The sequence below is a fragment of the Dipodomys ordii genome, unplaced genomic scaffold (genome assembly GCF_000151885.1).
Source record: "Dipodomys ordii isolate 6190 unplaced genomic scaffold, Dord_2.0 Scaffold123, whole genome shotgun sequence".
Classification (NCBI taxonomy): Eukaryota; Metazoa; Chordata; class Mammalia; order Rodentia; family Heteromyidae; genus Dipodomys; species Dipodomys ordii.
In genome coordinates this window covers 1,326,172-1,345,199 of record NW_012267339.1, presented here as the reverse complement: position 1 = coordinate 1,345,199, position 19,028 = coordinate 1,326,172, and the positions used below count along the sequence as shown (strand labels likewise).

General features: G+C 38.8%; 2 pseudogenes; one reads left to right on the top strand and one right to left on the bottom strand.

Annotated features, from left to right (window-relative positions):
- Nucleotides 1-5,059: 5,059 nt before the first annotated feature.
- On the top strand, nucleotides 5,060-13,837 carry LOC105995903 (annotated as a pseudogene).
- Nucleotides 13,838-14,103: 266 nt separating this feature from the next.
- The window catches only part of LOC105995902, a 56,836-nt pseudogene continuing 51,911 nt past the window's right edge, over nucleotides 14,104-19,028 (bottom strand).

Below are 19,028 nucleotides of genomic sequence, written 5' to 3'. Positions count from 1 at the left end.
GTATCTTAACCTCTAATAAGATTTCAAATATGTATTATTTCAGCAAGCTCAATCTCATATAGATCCAGTCCACGTTGATATTCTGATTTTGGAAGGAAAAGAGGAGCAGACTTGATTTAAATCTTGTAATCTTTAGTATAGGAACAGATAACAAATATTTTACTTTTTTAGAAGGATCAAGAAGTCCTACATATAGTATGTCTGGTTTTCTTAAAAGCATAACTATTTTCATGGTATATTTGTAAAAGTGAATCTCCAATTTGTTTCTGGCTCTTCTGTCTTCTGAATGGTAAGTGGTAGGCAGAAGGATCAGGACCAGGATACAAAATAGTTAAACTCTACCCCACTTTTCCAGAAATGAGGGACCCCAGTATTATTTGTCTGAGTTTCCTCATTTTATCTTTCACTCAATGGATTTGAATACTTTAAAATAAAAACTTCATGAAACATAAAAGTATATAATAAATATCTGAAGAATTTACGAAGACAAAGCTAAGAAACCAATAAATTTGTATTAATTCCTAAAAGAAACAAGATGGCTACTCTACATATTGCTTTATAAAGACTTATTTTAGTTGCTTTGAAAGAACACAGTTTAGCACATGCTTAAAAATTCCTGTTGTTGAGCTGGGAAGGTAGCTCAGTGGTAGAGTGCTAGCCTGGCCTGCATGAAGCTCTGGGTTCCATTCCTCAGCACCACATACACAGAAAAGCCAGAAGTAGCATTGTGGCTCAAGTGGTAGAGTGCTAGCCTTGTGTAAAAGAAGATTAGGGACAGCGCCCAGACCCTGAGTTCAAGACCCAGGACTAGCAAAAAAAAAATCCTGTTGTTATTTTAAACTTTGAGTTTTAAGTATTTATTGAGGCATTCAGAAGATATGTTTTGGAAAAAAAATAGTCATTTATGAAAAATGGCACATCCCAGCCAGGGGTCAGTAACTGATGCCTGTAATCCTAGTTACCCAAGGGAGTTACTAGTTACCCTGAGATCTGGTGATCATGGTTCAAGGCTAGCCTGGGCAGGAAAGCCCATGATACTCTTATGGCCAATTAACACTGAAAAAGCCAGAAGTGAAGCTGTGGAGTGAAAACACTCAGAGACAGTACCCAGGTCCTGAATTCAAACCCTAAGACCGGCACCAAAAATAAATAAAATAAATACATTACACTTCCTATTCTATAATTCCATAATTCCAGTGCTACAATTTCTTCCTCAGGAAGAGGAAGAATAGGGAGGTGGGACACTGAGAAAAGAATGGGTAGGGTTTTTGTTGTTGTTGTTTTTATTTGTGGCTCTTTTAAAACTGTAAGACCACCCAAGATATAGAAGAGCATCAGGAAAACACAAAGAATAGAGATTACAGTAGAAGTTTTGGTTCAGAGGAGAAGAGACACCATCAGTACTGGTAAGTTCAGTAGACTCAGAAAGCAAACTGGAACAGACATGATGAACTATGAGCTAGGGCATCCATCCATCCATCTATCTATCTATCTATCTATCTATCTATCTATCTATCTATCTATCCAATAATCAATGGATCGATCGGCATCTTGGTCCTTTCTAAACAAACGCCATTATTTCTAAACAAAAGTGTTCTATCCAGATCAATGATAACAGGAAAGTCAGTGCTTGTGCTAAGATTCTCTTCTCCTTGACAAACTGTAAATGAACCATCAAAGCTCACACCCTACTTTTCTATCAGATAAAACTAATGCCAGCTATGTCTTTATAATAATCTTATTACAAAGTAGTGTAAGTTGTCTTATCTTGTTCTAATGCAGTTGATTACTAAAGGTTTTAACCACACTCATATGTGTGTGCAAGTGATCATATGTGTGTGTGCATGCACACTTCCATATGCAATCTGTTTTCCCTAGGCTTTTCAGTCATCCTTCTGCAGCAAATAAAAGTCATATGTCTATCTTTGTTATAGTAAAATTACACAGCTAGAGTTCCATACATTGTATTTATTTTTTTAATTTTATTTTATTGTAAAGATGCAGTACAGAAGGGTTATAGTTACATGAGTAAGGTAAAGAGTACATTTCTTGTCAAGCATTTTTACCTCCTCCTTTGTTTTTCTCCTACTATCCCTTCTTTCCCCCACCTTCCCTACTCCCCCCTCCTCCCTAAAGTTGTAAAGTTCATTTCCAACATAGTGTTTTGAGAGTATCTTGTTGTAATGGGTCATCCTGTGTCCTTGTTTCAGCATTTTGTTATTCCCCTTCCCCTCTCCAAATTACATAAATGTGTATACAAGATACAGGGTGGACTCAAGAGGTTTTATTTGTTGTTGTTTTTAATGTACTATGTGATTTTTTTGTTTCTATTGTATATTCTTCCCTCTATGGTATATCCCTGTTGTCACTGTATTTAATTTTGGCACATTGTATTTATTTTGATAGTATTTTTGGATATACAGAATGCAGAGCTATTTTTCCATTAGAATAAATGGGTATTGGTTAAAATATATATTAAGAGCTAAGTTTCAGTACAGTAGTACTGAAACCTCTAGTATTAGTTGTCTAAGCACAAATAGGTTAATATAATAGGCTTGCCATAGTAAGCAAATAAAAACATAAAGATGTCTAGGTAAATACAACATTGGACAATATTTTAATATAATATAAAAATATAAATGTTCAAGTGTTTTATACATATAACATTCAGGACATGCTTACACTATAAAACTATTATTTACTTGACATTCACATTTAACTGGACATCCTTACTCTACTTGACAACCCTATTCTGTGGTCAGTGATATGTCATGAAATGCAGTTCCTGCTGCATTGCTTTCTGTGATGTCCCCAAGTCTCCATTCTTTCCTCCCCAATCCAATGATTAAGACTTTCAGAATATTTAAAGGATTTGTGAATGTCAACACCAAACAGAATCTCCATGCCAGAGATGCAAAAATCAGACAAGACTCCAGCTTTGCATTAAAGAAGTAAAAAAATCCTTGTTTTGTTATCATGATTTTATTTTTGCTTTGTTGGTACTTGTTGTAGGAGTTGTTGCTGATACTTGTTAAAGGAGTTGTTATGGTTTCTGAAGGCAAGAAAGAGCCAAACCTGGTTAAAAACAAAAAACAGATAAAATCCTTTTTTTTGGGGGGGGGGTCGGGTCATGGGGCCTGAACTCTGGGCCTGGGCGCTGTCCCTCAGCTCTTCAGCTCAAGGCTAGCGCTCTACCACTTGAGCCACAGCGCCACTTCTGGCTTTTTTCTTTTTGCTTATGTGGTGCTGAGGAATCGAACCCAGGGCCTCAGGCATGCAAGGCAAGTGCTCTACCACTGAGCCACCTTTCCAGCCCCCAGATAAAATTCTTAGGACTATCTCACTATGCAAATTATCTGTGAGAGTTTTCTTTGTGGATTGTAACATAATTTTAGGGTTTTAACGTATTTAGTCTTTTGCAAATAACAAGATGTAACTTTCAAAAACTACTTATGAATTTGAACATCATATTATTCTTCAAGTCCTTATTATCTTTTTCGTTATTCTGAAATTGTTACTGGAATATTTTTGAGGCAATATAAAGAAATACTGTAATTTGGTAGAATGTGATTATCTAGTATAAATTTACCAAATTTGGATTTATGATTACGCTCCAGGAAAGCAAGAAAGCAAAACTCAATAAGGAAATAGTCTGCCTCTAAATTTTAATAAATGGCATTTGTGTTGAGGATCTTAATACACTGACTTAGTTAACTTGCCTTTCTTGTTCTTAAAGCTTATTCCATGACCTACTATCATTGGATGACTTGCTAGTGATGTCATGGGTTCTACAATTCCTGATTTTTAGAGTAAGGCTCTGTGATGGGGATGGGATTGTGTCTCATAGTCTCAAGAAAGTGGAAGACAAAGGATATGTACAGATTAGGGCCTGGGTAGTCTCATATCTAGCACTCTCGTTTTACTTGCTGAGCTTGGGTTGGAGGGATAATCTGCTGCACTGTCTTTTATCACCTTCTAATTTTAGTCAATGAATGATATTGACCAGTAGACAGAAAGAAAGAAGCTGAAGATTTCTCCTTTCTGTGTGTATCATCTCTGGTCAGGAAAATGCCTTCCTCCTCTAATTTAGGGATTTGAGTGGATTCCTGATGGTGCTGCCTCAACAAGTCTATTTTGATTCTTGTAATTTTCATTTTCCATTGCACCAATACCTTATTGCTAGAGAGGTTTTTGTGTATTGAAGTCATATGTCATTTCTTTACAGATGGAAAACTATGAACTGTTGGAGGAAATAGTATATGTTCTAATAGTGATTTCATATTTTCCACAAGAAGAGCAAATGATATTTTTAAAAGAAGAAAGCCCTCTCTTTTAATAACTGTCTCTCTGTTTTCTTTTTCTCTTTTCCTCTACCTCATTTCCTCCTTGCCTTCTTGCCACCCTCTCTGTCTTCTCTCTTGTTTCCCTCTGGCCAATGGTGACTCCAATCTTTATATTTACAAATATCAAGCTGTCAGTAAAGGATGGCAACCTTGTAGCCTACAGGATTCCCCATATAAGAATCCTGAAAACAAGTATATTAAAAACAGCTAGCAAGGCATTGGTGGCTCACATCTGTAATCCTAGCTACTCAAGAGACTGGGATCTGAAAATCTTGGTTCAAAGCCAGCCCAGGCAGAAAAGCCCTCATGATACTCTCACCTCCAATTAACCACTCAAAAACCAGAAGTAATGCTGTGGCTCAGGTGGTAGTGCACTAACCTGGAGCAAGAAGAGGCCCAGGGGCAACTAGTAACAGTTGTAATATTATAATGATATACTGTAATTAAAATTATATGAATGTTGTCTCTTTTCTCTCACAATATCTTTTGGTATACAGTAGATATTAGCAATGTCAGCTTAGTTATTTTTCTTCCCTTATTAAATTGTGAACTTGCTCCTTTCAATTAAAGCAAACATGTTTTCAGTTCTTTTGGGGCATGTCTGAATGTCCACAATCTTATTCTTGTGCTTTGGTTTTATTAAGTATAGTAAAGATCACTTAAACATATCACCGTGGTACTGTGCCAATCTCTCTGATAATCAACAGGGATAATAAATGGGTGATAGTTGGGTAGAGTATGAGGACATGCTGGACAAAGGGATGATTAGCGATGTGGTATGGAGAAAGAAGAGAATATGAGATTTCATCACACATGAAATTAACTCAATCTGAATTTATAAATTGTTATTTCTGGAAATTTTTGATATCTGTGAGCTGTGATTGATTTTGGGAAATAAATGTGAACAGTAAAGCTGCAGATAAAAAGAGATATTTGCAAAATGTTAAGTATCTTTGTTCTATAATCATTTGTTTTGCATGTTGCAGAAGACAGTTATGTATGCTTTAGAAATATGAAAGTATTTAAGAAGTAGGAGAATCTTTTTTAGTCCATCTCCATTCTTGCTAGCTTTCATATTAATATTCTAGGGTAGATATAATTGATTATGTGACAATATATCAAGACAAATGTGATTGCCAGGACACTGTACTAGATGAAATTAGGCTATTGTCTATTGAATGTAAGGGAATATATTCTCTCTCCCTCCCTCTTTTCTTCCCTCCCTCCCTCCCCCCTTCTCTCTCTTTCTTTTTTTTTGGGGGGGGTCTGGTTGTGGGGCCTAAACTCTGGGCCTGGGTGCTATCCCTCAGCTCTTCAGCTCAAGGCTAGCGCTCTACCACTTGAGCCACAACGCCACTTCCGGCTTTTTTTCTTTTTGCTTATGTGGTGCTGAGGAATCGAACCCAGGGCCTCATGCATGCAAGGCAAACGCTCTACCACTGAGCCACTTTCCCAGCCTTCTCTCTTTCTATTCTTTCCTTTTTTATATCCACAGCCAAGACTCATAATTGGTACCTGCTACTTTTGCTCATTGGCTAGAGCTGTATCAATGGAGCCACATCTCCAACCCCAGGGAGCATATTCTGTTTTGTTATCTTTAAGTAGTTGTTTGAAGGGATTTCAACGCAATGTCTCAGTATGTGAGTACAATGCATGATGACCAATGTCATAGGGGAGTACCTTCAACACATAGCATCTGCGCTCATCTAAATTCATGTACTTGTGATGTCTGTAAATTACAGACTGTTTACATTGACCCTTTTCAGAAGGAACCTGTGTCTCTAATTGTCTTACTCTAAGGTGAAAGTTAGTGTCAAGTAGTATGTCAAATGACAATTGTCTGTAACAACACTGTCTTTTCTTTGTAGCTACTGAACATTTACTTTCCAGACATTTCAAGATCCTGGTGGGCCCTTGAAGACAGCAGCCAAGTGGCTCACAGAGCATTCATTCAGAACTCACTCTTCATAGCAGTGATTCCAGGAGCAGCTGCGTGGCCAGCCTCAAATCTCCACTCTCTCTCTCACTCTCACTTATGTTCTGATTGAAATTCTCACGTTCATCTCTCTCTTGTGTCTTCCAACTACAAATCTTCTGAGTCACTTTGCCCAACTCGAGACAATGACTTGACTTGTTTTCCTTGACCAGAATATGAAAAACACAGGTGCTTATAATGAAGTTTGGGGCTTGTATAGTAGAATTCCAGCATGACTGACCACAAGGGAACAGTTGAACTTTAATAACAGTCATTCTCATGCTATCATGAAGTGTGTGGACCCTTACTCATTGCTTCTGACTAGCTGTCTCTCCTTAGGCTGCTGCCTCTAATTCTGGACACTGCCTAGCCTACCCCTGCTCCTGTACTTCCTGTTATCTTCTAAATGAGTCTGTTATAGCAAGGATTGCAAACAGGGTGATTTATGCCACTTACAGAGTTAGAAGCCTAGGAGCCAGGTGTGGGCCGGGATGACCCTCCTGTAGTCTTTCTCCCTGGCTTGTAGGTGGCTTTCTTTCCCTTGTGACTTTACATGACTTTCTTCTGGACCTGTGAATTCCTAGTATCTCTTTGTATGTCTTCATCTTTTCTAAGAAGACAAAGTCAGGTTGGACTAAGGCCACTTAAGTGACCTCACTTTAACTATCTCTTTAAAGGGGTTATCCCAAAACAGAGTCACTGTCTGAAGTTCTGGGGTTAAAACTGCAGCACATACATCTGGAGGGTGGGGGCACGTGGTTCAGCCCACAACTTCGAAGTTCACTTCTAAGTCCCTCCCTTTCCTCCCCTTCTCCACCTCCTCCCTTCCACTCCCTCCTCCCTCCTCCTTCTCCTCCTCCTTCTTCCTCCTTGTACTGGGGCTTGAACTCAGGGCCTACTCCTCTTACCCTCCTCCACCCTCCCCTCCTCTTCTTCCTCCCCCTCTTCCTCCACCTTCTCCTCCTCCTCCTCCTCCTTCCCCCTCCACTCCTCCTTGTACTGGTACTGGGGATTGAACTCAGGGTCTGGGTGTTGTCCTCTAGCCTTTTATTCCTCAAGGCTGTCATTTATCACTTTAGACACAACTCTACATCTGGATTTTTGCTGACTAATGAGATGAGTCTCATGGACTTTCCTGCCTGGGCTGGCTTCAAACTATGATCCTCAGATCTCAGCCTCCTGAGTAGCTAGAATTAAAGGCATGAGCTATCCATGCTCAGCTTGTTCTATCTTCTGACCCCCAAATTTCAGCTCCATTCTATAGCAAGGCACCCTTGTTTGTGATTGATTAAATATTTTCCCTCATGTTGAGTATAAAATTATACCTGTTTTCATACATTTAGCTAAACATTGTTCAGATGAACTTAAAATTACAGTTTCTTACAGATTGTAAGTTCCATGGTAGGATTATTTCTCTCCTCTCTGTTGCTCAGGATGGACAAATGTGATACATTCTTTTTGTCCTGAAGTTCCCACAGGAACAATGGGTAGATGGAGGCTGGCTAGGAAGATTGCTTTTACTTCTATGAACAAATGCATCTTCTCTTTTAACTTATTTGACTTACAATAAAACTTTATTGAGGTACTAATTCAGAGATAATAGGAAATATGTCATTTGATTATATATCAGTTTCATGCATTTTTTTTTTTTTTTGTCGGTCGTGGGGCTTGAACTCTGGGCCTGGGCGCTGTCCCTCAGCTCTTCAGCTCAAGGCGAACGCTCTACCACTTGAGCTACAGAGCCACTTCCGGTTTTCTGGTGGTTTATTGGAGATAGGAGTCTCACGGTCTCTCCTGCTCCGGCTGGCTTTGAACCGAGATCCTCAGATCTCAGCCTCCTGAGTAGCTAGGATTACAGGCGTGAGCCACCAGCGCCCGGCATGGCCATGCATTTTTTAAACAAAAAAAATTATCTGCTTCATGTAAGTTATCCTACCTTAATTAATAAATGTACTTGCCTTTCCAAATCTTCCAATCCCTAATCTCTCCCAATGTCCTCCTTTTTGGAACTTCTTTTGAAGAACCTAAAAAAATAATCATATATATGTATATGTATATGTATGTATATATATATATATATACATATATATATATATATACACACATTCATAAAAATCATCTTTATTAGGGAATTGCCTTATATATATATATATGACAGCACCTAACAGCCATTTTTGCTTCTGTATGAAGTGCTTTGTGCTAGATGATTGTATGGTTTTTGTATGATTTTAACTGTGACTGGTTTTAGTTACTCAGTAGTGGAATGTCAGCCTGGGAGCCTAGAGTTGCTTAGTAAAAGACTTCAAAGGGTTTACAGCCCTGACCAAGGGGGCAAAGTCCTCAGAATTATCCCCACAGCTGCAACGCCCCTCCTGGAGGCCGAGGCAGTAAGGCCCTAGGGAAGAAATATAATGTTTTAAGAAACCTAAGCAACTCCATTTTTGTTTAACACTCCATCTCAGTTCTGCGACTTGACTCATGATCCACTTTAGCCCCAATGCTAGGAATTTATGACAGAAAGCCATGCACAATTCTTGGAGCCATAGATGGCGTTTGCTTAAGGCAGGTGTTAGCCCCCAAGGGTTGTTGTCCCCAGCCACCTAGACTAAGAGTTTCTAACCAACCTGTTCTTCAGAGCCCGGGGTGAGACATGCCATGCATTCTGTTGATCCAGGTGTGACTCGTACCCTTTTTTGGTCAAGCTATGGACCAAGGACATTTTTCTGTAAAGGTCAACCAATCATTATTTGCCCAGTTTAGCTTGCTTTAAATGTAAATGTTAACCAATCATGTAATTTCTTATGTAAAAGTTCCTTAAAGTTGTTTGTTCAATACTATAAAAACTGTGCTGATTCTATGCTCAGGGCCTCTTAGCATCACCGGTTACCATGTGCACGTAGGACCAAGCTCGAGCTTGCAATAAACCAGCTCTTTGTTGCTTACATTGATCGTGGTCTCTGGTGGTCTTCTGGGGGTCCCTGAATTTCAGTATAACACTTTCTTTTTACTGTCATTACACACATTCATAAAAATCATCTTTATTAGGGAATTGCCTTATTATCTCTAATCTTTACACCATTCCTGTAAGATAGATATTATTAAACATTGTATGGATAAGAAGTTGTGGGTTAAGATGTCAGTTGCATTCTATTTAGAAAAAAATCTGCATTTGATACATGTTGGTCAAATTTTTATATTACTGTTCTTTCTACTATACAAAAATAGTATATATAATACTTTGACTTTTCAAACTTTCAGAAGGGCTTGGGTTATCAAAGCTCTTAGTCATATTTTTAAACATTAAGAAACAGTTAATGTCTAATATATTCCTTCTCTTTCCTCCCTTTCAGAAATTAAAAAAATATTTATAAATGTGTAGCATTCTCTCTAATCTCACAGATTCATGAAAGAACTCTAATTACTGAATTAATTTTGCACTTTGCTTTGGCATATTGGCTACTATTGGTTTACTTATTCCCCAGCTTCTTGGCTAGTTCTTTCTGGTTTAGCTCCAGTCATGCAAGTCAGGGTTCTGAACAGCAGGAAGAGGTCCATCTACTCCACTTGGTGGGAGGCATGGAACGGAAGGGGTAGTGGTTGAGTTCCAATGGTGAGTAAATTGTTAAGAAACTCTTCCAGAAAACAGCAAGCTAGTGAAAGTTTTGGGAAAGTCACAAACCGACATATAGTTCAAAAGGTAAATCAAGAAGAAAACCCCAGTAACAGAGGCAAAAGATTGGACTGAGTTGGCCAGGAGCCAAAGGAAATAAACACAAGCTGAGGAATGTTTCAGGAATAAAATCTTTGCCTGTGGTTGTATTGACCTCTCTGCATATTTGGCATGTAGTTAATCTTTTTTTATGTGTGTATGTACCAGTCCTTGAACCAAGGCCCTGGTCACTGTCCCTGAGTTTCTTTTTGCTCAAGGATAGTATTCTACCACTTGCACCACAGCTCCTCCTCCAGCTTTTTGGTGGTTAATTGAAGTTAAGAGTCTTATAGACTTTCTTTCCAGGATTGACTTTGAACTGAAGTCCTCAGATCTCAGCCTCCTGAGTAGTTATGATTATAGGAGCAGGACACTGGTGCCTGGCTATGTAGTTAATTTTTTTTATCAAATACGTAACATCCTCTGATTAAAAGAGTGGCATGGAAAATTAGTGTTATAACAAAAATCTGATGGATCAGTATGCATTGTGCCACAGGATAAAATAATGGTACAATACCAACACCTGCCAAGCCAGCACCTACTCCTTGGATGAGCATCCGGGATCCATTAATGAGAGGATATATCTCTTTGTGATCCCACAATGTGAGCCCATATAAACATTACCTGGATTGTGCTTTCCCAAAAATGTCACCTTTGAGACTGCTCTCATTACTCAGACACTGAAAATAATACATGGCCAGCGACATGGTTTTCCTTGACAAAATAATCCTAAGTCTTGTTGACATTCCTACTTCACAGGGCTGAGCTATCCATTAATATTGCTTCAGAAACTCAAAATATATGCTATAATGATTCATTGACAGCATTGAAAGTTTTATAAGAATTAGCAGGAAGGAGATGAGATATTTGCTAAGTGGTATACAATTATTCTTAGATAAGAGAAATATTTTAAGCCATAGGTGTCAAATAGGCAAATATGTAGAGACAGATAAGTAATTGAAAGAAGCTAAGGGAAGAAATCAGAGATGATTCCATTTACTTACTTTTTTGTGTGCCAGTTCTGGGACTTGAACTCAGAGTCTGGGTGCTGTCCCTTAGCTATTTTGCTTAAGGAAAGTGCTCTACTGCTTGAGCCACAGCTCCAATTTTGGATTTGGGGTGGTTAATTAGAGATAAGAGTTTCATAGACTTTCCTGACCTGGCTAGCTTTGAACCTTGATCCTCAGATCTCTGCCTTCTGGGTAGCTAGGTTTCCAGATGTGAGCCACGGATACTCTGCTGAAGTTTACTTTTAATGTGATAATAATATCTAAATGAACTGTAATGAGGGATATACAACTCTATAATAATACTAAGAACTGTGGGGCATTATAATGTGATACCATGTGACTTATAATGTTAGGTCACAAAAATGCCATGTTTCTGTATATGGCCTTGAGATACTTGTTCTCAGGTGTAATGCCCAGAGACTTGAAGTGCCAAAAAGACCACCAGAGACCAAAGATCAATGCAAGCGGCAATGAGTCATTTATTGACAAGCTCGAGCACGGACCCCTCTGTGCACTGATGTCCAAGTGCAGAGAGAGGCCCCCAGCACAGGGTTACAGCACCTTTTATATGTTCTTTGGTAGGGGTAAGGCCTCAGTATGTATTGGCAACGAATCAATACACCACGCGGGAAATTTAAATCATAATTCTAGCGGATGATTGGCACAGTACAAAGCGGGAAAAGGGCTGGGGCTAATAATTAGTCAGCCTAGCGAGCTATTGTGCTCTAAACTAATTAGAGGGTACTTCTAGGGTAATTTAGGAGAAGTGGTTGCCAGATGGCAACTATCTCTGACCCTGACCCGGGGGAAGTGGTTGCCAGGCAGCCACTATCTCCGATCCTAGGCCCAGAGAAAGTGGTCTGGAATGTGTCAGGTACTTTGTCAGGTACTCCCTGCCAGAGGGTCGTTAATTTCAGCTCCAGATCCAGGAGTGTCAGGGGCTCAAGGGCCAGTAGAATAGCAGCTGCATTCTTCAACAGGTCTAATACAAAATGGCAAATACAGGTCTATCTGGTTATATATATCACGCTTCTCACAGGGAAGTCATTTGCCATAGAAAAAGTCCTGCTCCGAAAGCACCACATTGATGGGGAGCCCTATAAATATACTATATAGAGATGATACAAAGAAATCCTGGAAACAGAGAGAAGAGAAGAGAGGAGACAGAGAGAGAGGGATGGGGAGATGGACAGATAGAAAAACAGAAAGGCAGAGAGAGAGAGACAGAGACAGAAAGAGAGAGAGACAGAGACAGAGAGAGAGAATGAGAGAGAGAGAGAGAGAGAGAGAGAGAGCCTGGCCATTACCAGTTGTCCCAGACTCCATTACGTCACCTTCAGCCAATGTTTGGCTGGACCCACTTGAGACACCCCCAGGCCAGAGCTACACAGTCCTTGTATTCCAGATCCAGCAATTCTAGCCATGTAATAGGTAATTTAATAGTAGTTATTGATTTTGCAGTGTGTGCTGGGAAATATTTTGCTTGTATCATTTGAACTTACTTCAGTAACAGAAAGGGGTTTTCTGTGAAGTATGAAAGAGTAAATAACATCATGGTGAGCAAATCTTCAATTGGCTCACAGAACTGTACTGGAATGTGAATTACCTTTGGTTTTGGAAGGAGTCAAGAGTTCTGCAAAGCAAGGGCCTTCCCTGGGATATCCCTTCATTTCTCCCAAGCAGCCTGAATCACCTGTTCTGCTCACTTTTTCCCTCCCTCCCCCCTCCCCCCCTCCTGCCAGAAGATAATAGCTGTCTATTATTACTCTAAGTAAAGGAATTAGAAGCCAATGTGCTAATTTCTTTTTTTTTAATTTTTATTTATTTTTTATTGTGAAAATACTGTACAGAGGGGTTGCAATTAGATGGGCAAGATAATGAGTACATTTCTTATCAATCACTGTAGCCTCCTCCTGTGTTTCCCCTGCCCATCCCTTCCCAGCCTCCCCGCCCCCACCACCAAAGTTGTAAAGTTCGTTTTCAACATGACAACTTGTACTCCTCATTGTTGCAACTGGCCCAGCTGTATCCTTATTTAAACTACTTGTTTTTTCCCCTTTCACTCCACAAATTATAACAACATCAAATACAGTGAAAGCAGGGGTTATACTGTGGAGGAGGGACATACAAAGCAACAAAGAAATAATCTTATAAATGCGTTAGAAACAAATGCTAGAAAGAAAAAAAAAACATTTGAATACATATCTTAGGGTTCATTTTCCTAACATCACCTAACACCTGTAAGTAAAGGATTAGAACCAATGTGCTAATTTCTAATGAGGAAGTTTAAATCTTTAAAACTGATGGCTTAAAGAAAAGTAGATCATCACATCCTGTGAGCACATCATAGGATCCACACACATCCCCCAAGGCTATCCATATATTTCACGTCTCCTCTTAGACCAGGAGGTTTAAATACATTTCTCCCTCAGCTCCACACCCTAGTGACCCATTAGCAATGTGTAAACAGTCATTAGCAAACACCGGAAAGGAGTTATTCAGTCTTATTTAAGTCTTTGTCCTTTTAGCATTCACAAGATTTTCTTAGGCTGCTGCTGCAGCCAGGAACAACTGGGAGGCTTGCACGGACATGAAGCGCGAATAAGTGCTTCAACCGCTGGTTTGCCTAGAAGTTCCTCAAGGGGGACGGTTCCAGCAACCCGTGCACCAATCTCTTCAAGCATTACCAGCAGTGTGTTCAGAAAGCAATAAAGGAAAAAGAGATTCCTATTGAAGGATTGGAGTTCATGGGCCATGGCAAAGAAAAGCCTGAAAAGTCTTCTTGACCTTGCTTGTTACCTTGAAAATGGATTGCTCATATCAGGAAATTGAGAGGACTTTGGAATTTGTCAGCTTAAGGCTATGAAGTCATTACTATTTAATGAGTTTGGGAGGAAGTTGCCTCTTCCTCCCTTGTGTAAAGATGCTGCTTTGAGATGATTTCTCACTTGCTTTGGCATCTCACAGGAATTCACTGTGCTAAAGTGAACAATTTCTTGGGATATGGTTGCAATATATGGTCTGGAATCAACTTCAAATATACCTTCTGTGTAAATCATAAGTTAGTCAAGGTGATCGGGGCTCCTTGACCTTTTGATTTCTGCTGCAAAGGACATTACATACACAGTATGGGGGTCCTTGTTCATGAAAGTAGTCAGGACCTTTTTGTTTCCTCAGGGAGCTAATGCTCTAAAAAGGGATCCAAGCAAGTTTTGATCAATACTTGGATTTACTTCTATATGACATTTAAGATTGCTGATGGCTTGGGTTAACAAAGAGGAAGACAGCTTTTAACAGCTTAGCAAGAGCTGTCTGATTTAAGATGTGAATGCTGCAAGACCACTGAAATGAATACTGTCTCAGAGTTCACGCCAAATAATTGAATATAATACATGGAATGGCTACAGAAGAGCCTAAATTACAAAGATTCCCTGCTAATGGCTTCCATCTGAATTAAGTCAAACTGCATTATAAACAGGAAAAACGCATCTGCTTAAATGTGAGAGATGGGCGCTTTGGTTTATTTTTGTTTGTCTAGCCTACCCTATGTCTATACTCATCAAGATGAAATAAATTCTAACATTTAGTTTAAAAAAAGATTTTCTTAGACATTCATTTCAATGTGGAACAAGAAAAATATTTAATAGAAACAGATAGTGTTTGATTGGATGCAGGTGTGTGCATGTATGGGTGTACCACTGAGGGCAGAGAATGGATTGGCAGAGAGGGAGCTAAGGTTGAGAGCCCTGTGACTATGGGACAGACAGGTTGGTTGGATTTTTTCCAAAGAGTACCCGTACAGCCTTTCTAGTTAATGATACTTAGTAACTATTCCTTATTATTATCAATGAAGGGTTATTTCTAATATCTTTACTGCCATTTTACAGATCTTTGGGTGAAGATTTAGATAGATTTGAAGCACTGTTAAAAGCAGTTCTGGAATGCGGGCTTCTGCTCTTGGTCCTACAAATCCTGAAAACACCCAAGTTTGAATATTGCTCAGAGTAGTGCAAATATAAGCTAAATATTGGTTTAAACTCTTATCCTTCCCCCTTAGGTGAACATTGTAACTTTTATTCCTGATGATTTACCAACTCCTCTCTGTGGTTTCTAAATAGCTCTGCCCTATGTTGAACTATTACTTAATCTACCTCCTCCCCAAAGTCATTTGGCTCTATTTGGATTTGCCTCTTTCCTTCCTGTTTTGTCCCCAGGCTCTAAGTTGGCCATATGACTCTTGCAGCTATTCTTCCAGACTAGAATTATTGTCCTCATGCCCCCAGGAAGGCTCCCTCTTGTCACTCCGGTAGCTGGAGCAGATGCCTGGTCCTCAAGAGGGTGTACCAGCTCATCGCTCTCCCAGTGCTCATCCTTTGCTGCATTCCTCTAGAATTTACACTTAGTTGACATTTTATTGTCCATTAATAAACTCATTTATTCCTTGTCTGAATCTCCCACTGGAATGGAAGGTCTGCATGGATAGGAAATGGTTCCTGCTGTTTATTGGTTTATCACATGGTACAGTGCCTGGAAGGTAGTGAGTGTTCAAAATATTTGTTGAAAGAATAGATGAGGCTATGCTCATTCAGATTATAATACTTTAACTTTAACACTTGAACTTTCCAACTTCTTGAATATATTTTAGATGTATGACATGGTATTTTGATATGTTATAATTTGCTTTTTGTGTAGGTGTACTAGTCCTGGGGATTACACTAAAGGCCTCGTGCTCTCACTCACCTTTTTTTTCCCCTCAAGGCTGGTGCTCTACCACTTGAGCCATGCATCTATGTCTGGCTTTTTGCTGTTTAATTGGAGATAAGTGTCTCATGGTTTTGTCTACCCAGGCTAGGATTGAACTGTGATCCTCAGAGCTCAGCCTCCTGAATAACTAAGATTATAGACATGTGCCACCAGCTCACTAGGCTGTGTCACTAGGTTGACACATGATTAATTTGACTTCATCCCTTTAATAACAAATTTAGCAACAGTAACCAGAAACTCAGAGTGTTGATATAATCAGTGAAAGGGGTAGGAATTGCAATCCTCAATTATCCCTTTTTGAGGAGAGGGATAGGATTAGAAGAAGTTGTCAGTGACATCAGGAGCAGTGCATGTGTCTGAGAAGCTAAATCTTCTAGTCCATATTAGGTTTCATTTGTTTATTTTATTTTATTTTTATTGTGAAAATGCTGTACAGAGGAGTTACAATTAGATGGGCAAGATAATGAGTACATTTCTTACCAAGCATTGTAGCCTCCTCCTTTGTTTCCCCTTCTCATCCCTTCCCATCCTCCCTGTAGCCCCCCCACTCAATCCTCCCCTCCCCACCAAAGTTGTAAAATTCGTGTTCGACATAAAGTCTTGTACATCTCATTGTTGCAATAGGTCCACCTGTATCCCTAGTTAAACGATTTGTTTTTTCCCTTCCCCTCCACAAATTATACCAACATCAAATACAGTGAAAGCAGGGTTATACCATGGAGGAGGGACATACAAAGCAATAAAGAAATAATCTTACAAATGTGTTAGAAACAATCGCATAAAAGAAAAAAACATTTGAATACATATCTTAGGATTCATTTCCCTAACATCAGCTTATCTGACCTTTTCTGCTTGACTCAGACATATACTAGTTATTGCAAATAAGGGAAACCATGGGACCACTTTGGAAAGCAGTATGGAGGTTCCTCAAAAGACTCCACATAGAGCTCCCCTATACCCAGCAATCCCACTTTTAGGCATTTACCCAAATGTTCACAAACAAGACCACACTAAATCTACCAGCACAACTATGTTTATTGCAGCATTATTTACCAGAGCTAAGATATGGAACCAACCCAGATGCCCCTCAGTAGATGAATGGATCAAGAAAATGTGATATATATATACCACATTTTTTTTTTTGTCGGTCATGGGGCCTGAACTCTGGGTCTAGGTGCTGTCCCTCAGCTCTTCAGCTCAAGGCTAGCGCTCTACCACTGGAGCCACAGCACCACATATTATATACACCACATATACACACATGTGTGTGTATATATATATATATATATACATATAATATATATATATATATATATATATACAATGGAATTCTATGCCTCCATAAGAAAGAATGACATTGCCCCATTTGTTAGGAAATGGAAAGACTTCGAAAAAATTATATTAAGTGATGTTTATTTTTTAAATCTCAGATTATTTCACCAGTTCAAAGGAAATAAAATTCTACATAATTTAATTTAACTCACAAATAGTTGCTAGCTCAAGGTTATTGTGGGTCCTAAATTAAGCTTGAATTAACATTGGTATTCATAGAGAATGTACAGAATTGAAGATTCCCTGACTGAGACTCTTCCAAAAATATTTAACTACCAGTATGGCCAAAGTCTTATTTCTTAAATGAATTTCTAAAGACCTGCAATATATCACAACCACTAATCAAAATACTCAAAGAAGATAAATACTGAAATGAAGAAAGTGCCTGTGTCTATGTGCTGAAGGTACATCCTATACTACTAGCACCAAAGTAAACTTTCAGAATAGTATTTTTTTGTCAGTAAGGCAGAAGTGATGTCTCTATTGGTTGTCAAACTGTTCCAATAATTGAAGGTTCATTAGAATGATATTTAATTAAAGAAATCATGAAGAAGCATAACGGGTCATACTTTATCTCTTAGTTCACTCAGTTCCATTATTACAGGAATAGATCTTAAGTTTAGTATTTTCTATTGTGCTATTTTGGTGTTTGTTTTCCTTTTTCCCATTTGTAAGACTAGAGGCCTATAAAATCTTTCAAGTAGTGGTTAGGAAAAGCAAACTTTTGAACATTGACTTGGGGGATGCTTGAAGAAATGGCCTTCTCTGGACAACATGAGTGCAGCTTTGGACTGCAGAGGACAAGACTGGGCTACTTGAGAAACAAAAGAATGTACAACAAGCAAACATTCTTGGTGATTTCCAGGAATGAACCCTCAGCTGTTCTCAAAAACATAGTTTGCATGTTTCTTGGACATTTTTTCATCTGCAAAAATCACCAGTATGTACCAGTTTTTCACACACAGCTCTTAGCTCCTCTAAAGGATGAGACATGAGAATCACAGCTCAGAGCCAATCAAGGAAGACAACTTTTGAGACTCTTATCTCCAATTAATCAGCAAAACAAAAACAAAAAAACAACAACAACAAAAACAGAAGCAAAGGCTATGGTGCAAATTGTAGATCACCAGCTATGAGCAAGAGAGCCATGAGTTCAAACTCCAGTAATTCACTCATGTATAAAGTTCTAAAAGGTTTACTGTTTTAATATTTTAATTTTAGAAAGTCATAGACTTAGAAAGTGGTGAGATTCTACTGGTCGTATAGATGGGAAACCCTCACCTGACAGGTGAGTCAGAGCCTGTTCTATGGATATCAGGCTACAAATGGAAAGTGGAACTATAGTAGAGAAGCTCTCTTTATAGAAGTTCTTGTTTGTTTTTGTAATTTTCACTTTCCTTTTTTCATTGAACCCAATCTGGGCACAATAGCATGTACAATGTAGTGACATCAATGCCTGGTCTTCATTTTTAAAATGGAAGACCATGGTTCATGAATGCTTTGTGGCCATGGCTTAAATGTTATTAGAGTTCCATGAAAAATAGTCTTCCTATTTTTTTCTTTTATACTAGAAATCAAACTGAGAACATTGGGAATGCAAATGACATGCTTGACCTCTGAGCTTCTCTTTCATTCAACGAAAGGCACATTTCACAGAATTATATTTTGGACAATTCTGCATTTTTGTTTTTTCTTTTTTGTGCTGGTGCTGGTGCTTGAATCCAGGGTCTTATACTCTTACTTGGCTCTTCTGCTCATTGATGGTGACCTAAAAATTGAGCCGTGTCTCCATTTTTCTGTGGTGCTAAATATTCTGTGGTCTGAAACAAAATTTTTCCTAAGGATTTTCATCACTTCAGTCTCTCAGAAGAGAACATAGAGATCAAATGTCATGT